Here is a 15,219-nt window from a genome sequence, read left to right as displayed (position 1 = left end):
AGCCCACCTTTGGGAAAAGTACACAGCTCCCAAAAGAGCAGTGAATTAGAGGCCATGTGTTAAGGGGCCTTTACACATAGCGATATCGCTAGCGATATCGCTAAAGCGTCACCGATCTTGTGACGCAGCAGCGATATCGCTAGCGATATCGCTATGTGTGATACTTACCTCCGACGGGCTCCCCCGCTGTCTGTCGCTGATCGCGCGAGATCGTGCAACTCCATTTCTCGTTGGGCACTTCCTGCTGGTGCCGACGAGAGAAGCGTGGACGTGGGCGGGAGGACGTCAGGATCGCCGAGTCTGAAAGGTAAGTAACGACCGCTGCTGTGTCGCTACATCGCTGTGAGATTTGCCTGTGTGGCAGCTCACTAGCAATCATTTAGCGATGCACCAGCGATCCTGACCGGGTCGTATCATTGTCGGGATCACTGGTGCATCGCTAAATGTAAAGGGGCCTTTAGTGAAGGCAAAGAGGACCAGAGCTAGGACCCCCTGCAGTCTTTTGTGCAAGGCAGCCAACATAAAAGCAAAATTTAGACACAACATCACCGACACCTAGAGATGAATCATGAGAGTACTATGAAAGATAGACGGAGAATCACCGACATCTAGAGATGGATTATGAAAGTTCCTTGCATCTCAGGGTTAAGTCCAATGTATCATTCCAATGTATCACCAGAACTCTGGAAGCCCCCTGTGTCTTATATTGCTCTATCGGTCCTGGATGCGAGCTATCGAGACGGGCACTCCAGAACCACTTAGCCGACCCAAGTTTGGACTCTTTGTATCGGTCCAGCCCCAACGAACCCATTGAGAAGTCAGTCGACCAGTTTTGATCTCCCGCTAGGGAGATATGACACAAACTAGATATTGGGAATTATTTCAGCCAGGATATCAAGGGAGGAGAAATCAGTCCAACCAAGAGGGGCGGTGGCAAATAGGGGAGGGGGCACACTAAGGGTTAAAAGCTAGCTACACACTTTTAGCCCCTTATTTTGTTCTGCCGTGGAAGCCACATCACCTTACGTGTGGAGACGGACCAGGAACTAAGAAGGTGCCTGAGGACTTGAGCGCTACCCTGGGGCCCACATGTTACAAGAAACGGTAGCTTGACACCTACAGCTAACTGCTATTCCCTACCTGTGCCTCTGACTGTATTTTCTGTAATATCTATATATATTTGTAGTTTCTAGTGCATCTTTCGGCAATTAAAACATCAATTAATTTTGGGATGCTCTTTTATCTCGAAACCTGATTTCTTACGTCTGTGAGTCCGGCCAGTACTTATATGCTACCTGGAGTTGGTTTCTAATCCAATATAAGTTTGTTAATGGACCCGGATTATATCTAACAAGGAACTGGTTGGTGGCATCATACCGTTCTGGTGTTATTGGGGGATCCGGGCAGTGACGGATCAGAGGTTTACATATATTCCCATCTGGGGCTGGTGATATATATATATACCACTCTCACTGCAGAGTGCCCCGATAACCAGTACGTGACAGGGCAGTTTCTCTGGCAACTACTTATCCTAGGAACAGTTCCCTGACTTACCTGAGGGTAAAGGGGGTCCAGAGAGATGCGACTGTGTAAGCACCGCCACAGATTGGTGACAGCGGAGTGCTATTCATATCCCTCTCCTCTCACTAGACATCTTTCAATAACAACTAGATGAATTGAGAAAGTTTTCCAAAATGAAGAAGTGTAAAAAATTGCCATCATGTGTCAAATCTGTCACACAGTGTAACGATCAGATAAGCTAGATGGACAGATATATAGGTAAATGTGGAATGGATAGATGTATAACTAGAAAAACACTCTCTTTTTTAAATACACCCATTGTGCTGCTTTAATGCATTTTACCTTTATATTTATTGTTCTGTCTTATATTAATTGTTTATTGTGCCTATTATGCAATTTTATATACATTCCTATTTATTTTTTGTTTCTATTTTATGTACTATGTTTTTAATATTGTCATGATGCATTAACCAGTAGCCATTTTCTATTGGCTGTCGTCCCTTTAAATACCTGCCCCCCCATGTGATCTGTACTGCCACCTGAGGAAGACAGATTCATCTGTTGAAACGCATTGTGGATAAAATAATAAGAAGACCTTTAATTACTCCTTCCATTCATTGCACTCCTCACCGACCGGGCTTTTATTCAGAACTGCTACTCTCCTCTCTAGAGGTACCCGGCTGGATCTGCATTCCTGTAACCGCGCACGGCTGGCGCTCCATCTACTTGACCGTCCCTGCATTACTAGAAAAATATATTGGCATTATATAAATGCTATTGGTATTAGCGGTGATTAAAAGCGCTCGAATATCATGACATCCGAGCATGATCGGGTGTTATCCGAGTATCTCAGGTGTGCTCGAGTAATATGTTCGAGTCCCTGCAGCTACGTGTAAGACAGCCACAATACTTGAGAAGATTGCCTAGCAAACAAGCAATCCCTGCATGTGTTGCGGCTGTCTAAAATCCATTAGACATGCAGCCGTGGGGACTCGAATATATCAATCTAGTATTCCCAAGAATCTTTGACAATACCCAAGCATGCTCGGATAACACGATATCTGAGCATGTACGCTCATCACTAATTAATATCCTTCTAAACTGATAAGCATCTAGTGAAAATAGCAAAATAAAGAGCAGGTGCTTTCATGGAGGCGCTCTCGTGAAGATCTGTCCTTGGGAAAATAATTACAATTTATGATTTTTGTCATTAGCATATAAAAGACTTTACATTTCTTTGCTGAAAGAGTTCTTAATTTTCAGCCATATGTTATGTTAACATAACAAAGAACACTTATACGCAAATTTTCTTACCTGCTTTTATCACAGTATTTTCAAATGTGTTGTATATAATACTACGGCCTTTCAACTTTAGATACCAATATAAAGGTATGTATTTTTACATGGTAGGTATAGTAGTTGATCAGTGCTTGGTTTTATAAGAATAATATGACTAATGGAAAATGATTCATTCTTCTTTCATTTTAAATTTGTTGCATTTACTTATGTATGTAGAAATATTATTTTGATGGACCCATATGCTGCATCATACACAGATGGGCAGCAGAATTAGATCTTCCCCAAAGGAATTTCACTTTTGTTCTGAATTTTGACTTTACATGTTTTTGACAAAGTCTATTTTTTTCCTTTTCTTTCCTTGAGAACTGAACTGCAGTTTGTTCCTAGTTTTGTTTGTTTTGATTCTCGTTTCCAGTGAATTACCACAGTCTGTTACAGTTGTCACTTAGTACAGTGAGATATGTTCAAAATCCACATAAACTGGAAAATTCATAACTTGGCTGGACTGAAAGAACTCTTGAGTTATGGCTGCAAAATGACTCTCAGCAGAGGGATAAATATGATATGTTTCTCTGCTAAAGATTTTTTTAAAAAGGTAATATACGATGGTTTCTATACCAATGCACTATATTACAGCTTTATCTATAAAATATTCTGAATAGTCTTTGCAGATAGACAGACCCCCCAAAAAAGCATTATTTATTAAAAATTGTATAAAGGATTGTCACTCGGTCACTCAATTGCAGTAGCCCAATCTCTATCAATATGATAAAAACAGTTAAAATATTTAATTTCTGAAAGAAAAACAAAATAATTATATATATACAGTGAATATGGAAAGTTTTCAGACCCCATTACATTTTTCACATTTTGTTTCATTGCAGCCATTTGGTAAATTCAAAAAAGTTCTTTTTTTCATTAATGTACAGTCTGCATCTCATCTTGGCTGAAATAAAAGCAGAAATGTAGAAATGAAATGCTCATTATGATGTCATGATAGTTGACTATGGGATGGAGGATGTGTGATGGGTATATGGGCACTCGACTATGGGATGGCGAATATGTATGACGGGTATATGGGCACGGGACTATGGGATGAAGGATGTGTGATGGGTATATGGACATGGGACTATGGGATGGATTATGTGTGATGGGTATATGTGCACTCGACTATGGGATGGAGGATATGTATGATGGGTATATGGGCACAGGACAGAGGTTGAGTCAACTTTAATCCATGTCAACTGGCTGCAAGTGTTATTTAGTTATTGCCAACACCTGTTAGGTGCCACAGGTAAGTTACAGGTGCTGTTAATTACACAAATTAGAGAAGCATCACATGATTTTTCGAACAATGCCAATACTTTTGTCCACCCTCTTTTTTATGTTTGGTATGGAATTATATCCAATTTGGCTTTAGGACAATTCTTTTTGTGTTTTTTTCATTTAAGACAAATTAAATGAAGATAATAATACCAAAGAATTTGTGTTTGCAATCATTTTCAGGAAGAAACTGAGTATTAACTGACAAAATTGCAGGGGTGTCAATACTTTTGGCCACAACTGTATGTATGTATTCTATGTGAATATATCTAGTGTTTTGTGAGCTGTCAGTGTGTTTTGACAGAAGCAGACAAATGTAGGGCCCAGTGTGAGAAAGCTGGGTCTCCCTCAGAGGTCATGGGTCTTCCAGCAGGACAATGACCCAAAACACGCTTCAAAAAGCACTAGAAAATGGTTTGAGACTTCTAAAGTGGCCAGCAATGAGTCCAGACCTGAATCCCATAGAACACCTGTGGAGAGATCTAAAAATGGTAGTTTGGAGAAGGCACCCTTCAAATATCAGGGACCTGGAGAAGTTTGCCAAAGAAGAATGGTCTAAAATTCCAGCAGAGCATTGTAAGAAACTCATTGATGGTTACCGGAAGTGGTTGGTCGCAGTTATTTTGGCTAAAGGTTGTGCACCCAAGTATAAGGCTGAGGGTGCCAATACTTTTGTCTGGCCCATTTTTGGAGTTTTGTGTGAAATGATCAATGTTTTGCTTTTTGCTTCATTCTCTTTTGTGTTTTTTCATTTAAGACAAATTAAATGAAGATAATAATACCAAAGAATTTGTGTTTGCAATCATTTTCAGGAAGAAACTGAGTCTTATCTGACAAATGGCAGGGGTGTCAATACTTTTGGCCACAACTGTAGATAGATAGATAGATAGATAAATAGATAGATAGATAGATAGATAGATAAGCCGACAATTCATATGCGGCTATAATCACACTGACAGCTCAAAAAAGAATAGATAGAATAGATATATACACATAGAATACATAGATATATACATGTCAGTGACAGACACATATATATCTGTGTATTCTATGTGTATATATCTATACTATATATTCTATTCTAACATGTCAGTGTGATTATACAGTTGCCGCATATGAATTGCCGGCTTTTTTCAAAGGACACTGGTGCGCATAGTGAGAGTGCTGTCGATATTTTATCGCACCCATTGACTTGCATTGGCGATTTTCTAGGGAAAATCGCAGCAAATCACAGCATGCTGTGATTTTTTTCTCTGTCCGATTTCGGCTGAGAAAAAAATCACAAATGAGATGTCACCCATTGAAAAACATTGGTCAGAGTGCAATCCGATTTTTAATCGGATTGCACTCATCCAATTTTCGCACCAGTGAGTATGAGCCCTAATACTTCAAATATACCATATTTTAACTCTTATTTTCTGTAAAATGAGTAATGTTGGTCATTAAGCTATTTGAATAGCATATAACTTACTCATTTTTATTAAATGCATATGATAGGGAATAGAAAAAAATGCTATGTCATACTTATTTACATTTGAAATTTTCATTGTGCTTAAAGTAAAGGGTAGGCCATTTATATGGATACACCTAAATTAAATGGGAATGGTTGGTGATATCAACTTCCTGTTTGTGGCAGGGGGAAACTTTTCAAGATGCGTGGTGACCATGGCGGCCATTTTGAAGTCTGCCATTTTGGATCCAACTTTATTTTTTCCAATGGGAAGAGGGTCATGTAACACATCAAAATTATTGAGAATTTCACAAGAAAAACAATGGTGTGCTTGGTTTTAACGTAATTTTATTCTTTCATGAGTTATTTACTAGTTTTTGACCACTTATAAAATGTGTTCAAAGTGCTGCCCATTGTGTTGGATTGTCAATGCAACCCTCTTCTCCCTCTCTTGACACACTGTATTCATTGTTTCAGATGCTGCACATCTGGTATCTTCACAGCATAGACAATTGCCTTCAGATGACCCCAAAGATGAAAGTATAGGGGGGTCAGATTGGTAGACCTTGGTGGCCATTCAACTGGCCCACGACGACCAATCCACTTTCCAGGAAACTGTTCATATAGGAATGCTTGGACCTGAAGCCCATAATTTATGGTATGGAGTGGTATATGGGGTAAAAAGATAGTGGGGCCATTCTTCATCAATGGAAACCTCAATGCCACTGGATATCTGAAATTGCTACATGATGATGTGTTGCCCTCATTTGCACTGAAGATGGTATGTTCCCTGAGTTTTTCCAGCAAAATGATGCACCACCACATTATAAGTGTCAGGTCCGAGCACTCCTACAAGGAATCTGACCCCCTAAGGCTAGTTTCACGTTTGCGGTTGAATCCACAGCATATCTTCCGCAACCTCAAACGCACAAAAAACCGCATGCAAACGTGTTATGATTGAGTCACCGTAGGAGGCAAAAACAGAAATGCTAGCTAAGTCCTGAAAACCAGAAAAGTTGGCAACTATCAGATTGCAGACCCCTGAACCTATCAACACAACTAGCAGTAGCCGTGGGGGGTTCCTACGATGACCTAGACCCCTCGATCACAGCCGGAGAGATACATAGGCCTAAAGAAGGAAAGGGGAAATCTAACTGCCCCAGAGCAGACCCCAAAGCAATAGGCAGCCCCCCACATATAATGACGGTGAAGCAAGATGAAAACACTTACACAGACGGAAAGACAGGCTGAGCAAAGACGGGGCCCAAAACTAACTAGATAGGAACGAATAGGAAGGCTGCTGTCTGCAATCTGCCAAAACCCTATCAGAGACAAAAGCCAACAAGCTGATATAAAAATGGCCCTGAAGCAACTAAGCTTCAAAAACTAAATCAGCACTCAGGTACCTTCAGAAGACAGAGCTCACGGAACACTGCACACTCCAGCAGGGAGTGGCAGAATCCAAAAAGCAAGAAAAACAAAAACAAATCTTAGATGCAAAAAGGCAAAACAGAAAACTTAGCTTTAGGAGAGCAGGAATCAGACTGGTGTCCAAGAGTCCACAGAGAAATCACCCGCAGGACAGAAAGGGCGTAGGCTGCCTTAAATCCAGTCAGTGACTGCACTCAGCCAATCGTCTTCATTAGTCCCAGGTGTCTGATAATCAGGCTCACTACCTTCCTTCACTACTTCACTAAAATAGGGAGTTCACCAGGCCTCAGTGACGGAGGGGAAAATGAACTCACAACAGTACCCCAACTTGAGGAGGGGTCACCGAACCCTCAACAACGCTACCAGGGCGATCAGGGTGAGCCTGATGAAAGGCATGCACCAATCTTTTGGCATGAATATCAGAGGCAGAGACCCAGGAATTATCCTCCTGACCATAACCCTTCCACTTAACCAAATACTGGAGTCTCCGTCTAGCCAGATGGGAATCCAGAATTTTCTCTACCTCATATTCCAAGTTACCTTCAACCAATACAGGGTCCGGAGGTGCCACCTCAGGCACAACTGGCTCAACAAACCTCTTCAACAAGGACTTATGGAACACATTATGGATCTTAAATGTGACAGGAAGAGCCAAACGAAAAGAGACCGGATTAATAAACTCCAAAATCTTGTAAGGTCCAATAAATCTAGGCTTAAACTTAGGAGAAGCCACCTTCATAGCAATATTTTTTGATGATAACCACACCATATCACCAATCTTAAACTGGGGACCAATGGTCCTATGTCGATTGGAAAACCGCTGGGCCTTTTCCTGGGAGAGAGATAACTTATCCACCACTTGGTCCCAGATCTGGTGCATTCTCTCCACCACAGTGTCGACACCTGGGCAGGCAGAAGGCTCCACCTGCCCTGAAGAAAATTGAGGGTGAGAACCAAAGTTACAAAAAAAAGGTGACATCAAAGTGGCAGAACTAGCTCTATTATTTAAAGCAAATTCGGCCAAGGGCAAAAATGAAACCCAATCATCCTGATCAGCGGAAATAAAACATCTCAAATACGACTCCAAGGTCTGGTTTGTTCTCTCTGTTTGCCCATTGGTCTGAGGGTGAAAAGCAGAGGAGAAGGACAACTGAATTCCCAACTTGGAACAGAACGTCCTCCAAAATTTAGACACAAATTGAACTCCTCTGTCAGATACAATGTTCTCAGGAATCCCGTGCAAGCGGACCACCTGTTGCAAAAACAGAGGCACCAACTCAGAGGAAGATGGCAACTTAGGGAGTGGTACAAGATGAACCATCTTAGATAACCTATCACAAATCACCCAAATAACAGTCATTCTTTGAGAGACCGGCATATCAGAGATGAAATCCATTGAAATATGGGTCCATGGCCTCCTGGGGACCGGCAAAGGCATCAACAACCCACTAGAGCGAGAACAAGATTTAGACCGGGAGCAAGTCCCACAGGACTGCACAAAATTCCTGACATCATGAGACAAGGTGGGCCACCAAAAAGAGCGACTCACCAGATCTCTAGTACCAAAAATACCTGGATGACCAGCCAATGCAGAGCAATGAACTTCAGACATCACTCTCTTCTTCCACTGGTCAGGAACATACAACTTTCCACTGGGGCAATGCTCAGGTTTGTCCTCCTGGAACTCTTGCAGAGCAAGTCTCAAATCGGGCGAGATGGCAGAAAGAACTACCCCCTCGCCTAAGATGGTGGCAGGCTTGGTCACCACAGGAGAATCAGCAAAGAAACTCCTAGAGAGGGCGTCTGCCTTGACATTCTTAGTTCCAGGAAGGAAAGAGACCACAAAATCAAAACGTGTAAAAAACAAGGCCCACCTAGCCTGTCTAGGGTTCAAGCGTTTAGCCGACTCTAGGTAAATCAAATTTTTGTGGTCAGTGAGGACCACAACTTGATGTTTGGCTCCCTCCAACCAATGTCTCCACTCCTCAAATGCCCATTTCATGGCCAACAGTTCCCGATTCCCCACATCATAGTTACGTTCAGATGAAGAGAACTTACGGGAAAAGAAAGCACAGGGATTCATTTTAGATGTTACCGGATCCTTTTGGGACAACACCGCTCCTGCACCAATCTCAGAAGCATCCACCTCTACCTGGAACGGGAGTGAGACATCAGGTTGCCGCAGAACCGGGGCGGAGGTAAATCTACGCTTCAGCTCCTGAAAGGAAGCAACCGCCTCCGGAGACCAATTCAACACATCCGCACCCTTCCTGGTCAGGTCAGTCAATGGTTTGGAAATATTAGAAAATTTTGCTATAAATTTCCGATAAAAATTAGCAAAACCCAAAAACTTCTGGAGGGCCTTCAAAGAAGTGGGCTGAACCCAATCATAAATGGCCTGTACCTTGGCCGGGTCCATTTCAATAGTTGACGAAGACAAAATAAATCCCAAAAAAGAAATTCTCTGTACTCCAAAAAGGCATTTTGATCCTTTGACATATAGAGAATTCTCTCTCAAGATCCGGAACACAGTCCGAACATGTTCCACATGAGAATCCCAATCCTTGGAGAAGATCAAAATATCATCCAGATAGATAATCAAAAATGTATCGACAAAGTCTCGGAAAATATCGTTCATGAAGCACTGGAAGACAGAAGGGGCATTAGTGAGCCCAAAAGGCATCACCAGGTACTCAAAATGTCCCTCCGGAGTATTAAACGCCGTCTTCCATTCATCCCCCTGCTTAATGCGGATAAGATTATACGCCCCCCTGAGGTCAAGCTTGGTAAACCAGCAAGCACCTCTGACTCTAGAGAATAGATCCGAAATCAGGGGTAACGGATACTGATATTTAATAGTAATTTTATTGAGGGCACAATAATCAATACAAGGCCTTAAAGAACCATCCTTCTTGGCCACAAAAAAAAAAACGGCACCTAAGGGTGAAGAGGATGGTCTAATATGACCCTTCTCCAATGCCTCCTTAATATAGGACCGCATAGCCTCGTGCTCGGGTACAGATAAATTGAATAGCCGACCCTTAGGAAATTTACACCCCAGGTTTAGTTCAATAGCACAGTCATAACTCCTATGAGGAGGCAAGGACGCAGACTCATTCTCACTAAATACATCATAGTAGTCCGCCAAATAGTCAGGAACCTCATGCGACTGAGGAGAGGTGGAAAAAAACGGAGCCTCACTAAAGGTACACCGGCAACCCCAACTCACCACAGACACAGACTTCCAATCCAAAACTTGATTATGAATCTGCAACCAGGGAAACCCCAGAACAACGGCATCATGCAGACCATGCAACACCAAAAATCTGCAATTTTCTTGGTGGTCTGGGGCGACCCGCATGACCAAATGGGTCCAAAACTGAGGTTTATTTTTAGCCAGAGGGGTAGCATCAATCCCCCTCAAAGGGATAGGCGTCTGCAGAGGTGTCAACGGAAATCCACAACGTTTAGCAAAATCCAAGTCCATTAGGTTTAGCGCTGCTCCCGAATCCACAAAAGCCTTGGCGGAAAATGTGGACAGGGAACAGATCAGAGTAATCGCCAAAAGAAGCTTAGGCTGAACCCCACCAACAGAAAACGTGTGTGCAAAGCGTTTCTCACGTTTAGGACAAACAGAAATAACATGTGAGGCATCTCCACAGAAAAAACACAGCTTATTACGCCTTCTGAATTCCTGACGTTGCGCCTTAGACAAAACTCTATCACATTGCATAGGTTTAGACGTCTGTTCAACCGGTGGCAACACCTCTCGTGTAATCCTGCGTTCACGTAAACGCCGATCAACCTGAATGGCTAAAGACATAAAATCGTCCAGACCAGAGGGAACAGGAAATCCCACCATAGTATCTTTTACGGCTTCTGACAAACCCTTCTGAAAGAGAGCAGCCAAGGAACTATCATTCCAGGTAGTAAGGACCGCCCACTTTCGGAACTTTTGACAGTACAACTCTGCAGATTCTCGACCCTGGTTCAATGCTAACAGGGTCTATTCAGCCTGATCAATAGCATTAGGTTCGTCGTACAGCAACCCCAAGGCTTGAAAAAATGCGTTCACATTAGTCAGAATAGGGTCATCTGGTTTCAAAGAAAACGCCCAATCCTGGGGATCGCCGTGCAGCAAAGAGATGACAATTTTAACCTGCTGTGCGGGGCTCCCTGACGAGTTAGGCTTCAAAGCAAAAAATAATTTACAATTATTTTTGAAACTCAAAAATTTAGATTGATCCCCAAAAAATACATCAGGTGTCGGGATCTTTGGTTCAACAGCATGTGAATGAGCAAGATAGGCGGAAATTCCTCGCACTTCCGCAGCGAGCTGCTCCACACGATCAGACACTTGCTTTATCTCCATTGAGAGAAAAAAAAAAAATTCCCCCTACGGCCTCAGAGATATAGAGGAAAGAATATACACACACCTTTTATTTATTTTTTTTTTTTTAAACACAATTCTTTCCTGCTATTGAGTACCCCAGGATCTGCAGTTGGGCGGGTGATACTGTTATGATTGAGTCACCATAGGAGGCAAAAACAGAAATGCTAGCTAAGTCCTGAAAACCAGAAAAGTTGGCAACTACCAGATTGCAGACCCCTGAACCTATCAACACAACTAGCAGTAGCCGTGGGGGGTTCCTACGATGACCTAGACCCCTCGATCACAGCCGGAGAGATACATAGGCCTAAAGAAGGAAAGGGGAAATCTAACTGCCCCAGAGCAGACCCCAAAGCAATAGGCAGCCCCCCACATATAATGACGGTGAAGCAAGATGAAAACACTTACACAGACGGAAAGACAGGCTGAGCAAAGACGGGGCCCAAAACTACCTAGATAGGAACGGATAGGAAGGCTGCTGTCTGCAATCTGCCAAAACCCTATCAGAGACAAAAGCCAACAAGCTGATATAAAAATGGCCCTGAAGCAACTAAGCTTCAAAAACTAAATCAGCACTCAGGTACCTTCAGAAGACAGAGCTCACGGAACACTGCACACTCCAGCAGGGAGTGGCAGAATCCAAAAAGCAAGAAAAACAAAAACAAATCTTAGATGCAAAAAGGCAAAACAGAAAACTTAGCTTTAGGAGAGCAGGAATCAGACTGGTGTCCAAGAGTCCACAGAGAAATCACCTGCAGGGCAGAAAGGGCGTAGGCTGCCTTAAATCCAGTCAGTGACTCCACTCAGCCAATCGTCTTCATTAGTCCCAGGTGTCTGATAATCAGGCTCACTACCTTCCTTCACTAGAATAGGGAGTTCACCAGGCCTCAGTGCCGGAGGGGAAAATGAACTCACAACACAAACGGGTGTTAATGCTGCATTTTTAAGACACATTAGCTTACGCATGTGGTCAAAAAAATGCAGCATTTCCATGCTTTTGCATTCATTTTTCATGCATTTGCATATTTTATGCGCATGGTGGCAAATTATACAGGAGAAAAATCTGGATAAACAGACAATACCAATGGAACAACAGTGGGCGTGTCTTTTGGGATATCTTTATATAGACCCTTGGATAGCTGAAAACTTCAGATTTTGATCCTGTGTCCTGATGCACGATGGATCTTTGCATGGAGAACTTTTATTTCAACCTGTATTTGGATATAAATATGTTTCTTGTGTTTGCTTTTGCTTGTGAGCAACAAAGAAACAGAGAAAGACGGAGAAGACAGCGTCCATGTTATTGGCAACACCTCATTATTGAAGTCTGGGAGAGTCGTGGAGCCTACTACACCCTATACAGCGAGCTCAATGCCAACCCAGAGAAATTTGCAAAGTATACCAGGATGTCTCAAGAGACCTTCCGTGATTTGCTTGGCCATGTCGAAGGAGCCATGAGGAGACAGGACACCCAGTTCCACAGAGCCTGCATTCCTGCTTAGGAACGTCTCCTGGTCACATTAAGGTACGTTATATTTTTACAACAAAATGCCTGTCATAATTATTATTGTTCTGCCTTGTATTGTTTTTTTTTTCCTTTCAGTGTTTAGCTAAACCCCGTCATATTATAGTTCTTTTTTCTTTCTCTTTTTGGCAGATTCATGGCTACCTGCGAAAGCTTATCATCGCTCCATTTTCGGTACAGAATAGGAATTTCCATCCTGTCTGGAATAGTTGCAGACACCTTCCGGACTTTGTGGAACGTTCTCCGGGATGAATTTATTCACCTACCCGCGGCGGAAAAGTGGCTTGAAATTGCAGAAAATTTCTGGTGAGTGTGTAATTTCCCCAACTGTTTGGGAGCAGTGGATGGAAAGAACATTTGTGTTACAAAACCCGCCAGAACTGGATCAGAGTACTTCAACTACATGAAATATTTCTGTAGTGCTCATGGTGTTAGCAGATGCGGACTGTCACTTTATCGCCGTGGACTTTGAGGATTTTGGCCATGGCAATGACTTCCAGACTTTTAAAAACTCTGATATGGGCCAACGCTTGTATGGGAAAAATTATAATTTCCCCCTGCCACGACCTCTTCCCAACACTCAAGACCCTCCCATGCCCTTTGTTATGGTTGGGGATGAAACCTACTGAAACCTTACTCCAGTAGGGACTTGAGCCACACAAAACAGATTTTTAACTACAGACTGACCAGGGCCCATAGAACAGTTGAGTGTACTTTTGGTATTCTAGTCTCAAAATGGTGCATTCTTGGAACCGCCATTAATCTAAAAATGGAGACAGTCGATGAGGTGGTCAAAGCCTGTGTGGTTCTGCTTAACTACATAATGGCTAAAGAACAACCAAACATTGAACTTGATGAACCCGTTTCACACCCATTGCCAGATTACCATCATCACCCTCTGAGGTCAATAGTTGAAGTTGCCCAAATGAGGGACCAATTTGCTGTCTATTTTGTTTCTGATATGGGACATGTTGCATTGCAAGATGAAATGATTTAATAAAATGTTGTGTTGTGTTTTTGTCAGTACCTGTAATGTTAAAAAGTTCCTAATGTTTGATGTAAATAAAAAACCTGTATTCATCCCTGTACCGAGTGTCATATGTATTTCATCTCAAATCCACTTATTATGTCAGTGGTGTTGTAGGTTACTTCATTCAATCCATCGCTTCTTCAGTCTGCATAATTGCATGCAGAATGAAGTGAATATAGAGGTAATACAAAGCATATCTATACTCACCGTTCCAAGTTTCAGAAATAGTGAATTCAGGATGCACAAAACACAGCATTCTGAATTCACTATTTCAGACACCTGGACAGGTGAGTATAGATATGCATTGTATTACCTCCATAGTCTCTTCAGTCTGCTTAACTATAGATTACGCACACTGAAGAGATGCTATAGAAAATACATGTCATATTTGTTTTTGACAACTCATAGCTCCATACCAAACACAAGAAGCAAAGCTGCAGTGTTCTATTTCTCTCACTCCTGGAGCTATGAGCTATGAGGTGTCAAATACAAAAAGTGTATGACACAGTGTGTTTATTCGGTGCACAGTGTGTGTTGCCGGCGGCGAAATATCCAAATAACCAACCCGAATTAGGGGCCAAACAAAACAAATTTATTTACAAAACAAACAAATAAAACTAACTTGGGTAAAGTGAAGTAACTGGGGGGTGTTGAGCTGGGACGACTGACTGCTGCAAGTACCGAGTCTGCTGCATTGCCTGCACATAAGCAGCATTGCAGGCCTGCATCACATTGAGCTGGAGATCAGGACTAAGGTATTTAGACATGCCCCCTTCAATCTGATTAAAAAAAAAATGTGCTGGCCCCTGGAGGTCGTCTTTCAAATAGTCAAGGCTTTGGGTGACATCCTGGATAAGTGTCTTAATATGGCTCAAACCACTGTCCAGTCTGTCTCCGAGTGCCTTGGGCCCATCATGAAAGATCGAGATCAAGTGCATGAACTAGGGCATGAGTGTCCTGTCCGAGTCCTTCTGCTGCTGTTGGGAAGACCCAACATAAAAAGAGGCGGAGGAGGCCAGGGACAGGGGAACACCTGATTGACCAGCTTCCTGGTCTCCAGTCTGTGTTGCCGGCCCACTTGCTGCTTCGCTGGTGGATGGCTGGGACTGGTCCTTGGCTGTTCAATGAAGGACTGATCCAGAACCAGCCTCAAGGGTGCTGCTCCAGGTGTTGTAAAAAGAGAAGAAAAACATTGTTACCAAACATTTACAATAGTAAAAGTGCCAACTCCTGTGGAATAGAAAAATACA

Source organism: Dendrobates tinctorius, unplaced genomic scaffold (genome assembly GCF_039654945.1).
Source record: "Dendrobates tinctorius isolate UK_male_01 unplaced genomic scaffold, ASM3965494v1 ptg000025l, whole genome shotgun sequence".
NCBI lineage: Eukaryota > Metazoa > Chordata > Amphibia > Anura > Dendrobatidae > Dendrobates > Dendrobates tinctorius.
This window is presented reverse-complemented; position numbering follows the sequence as displayed.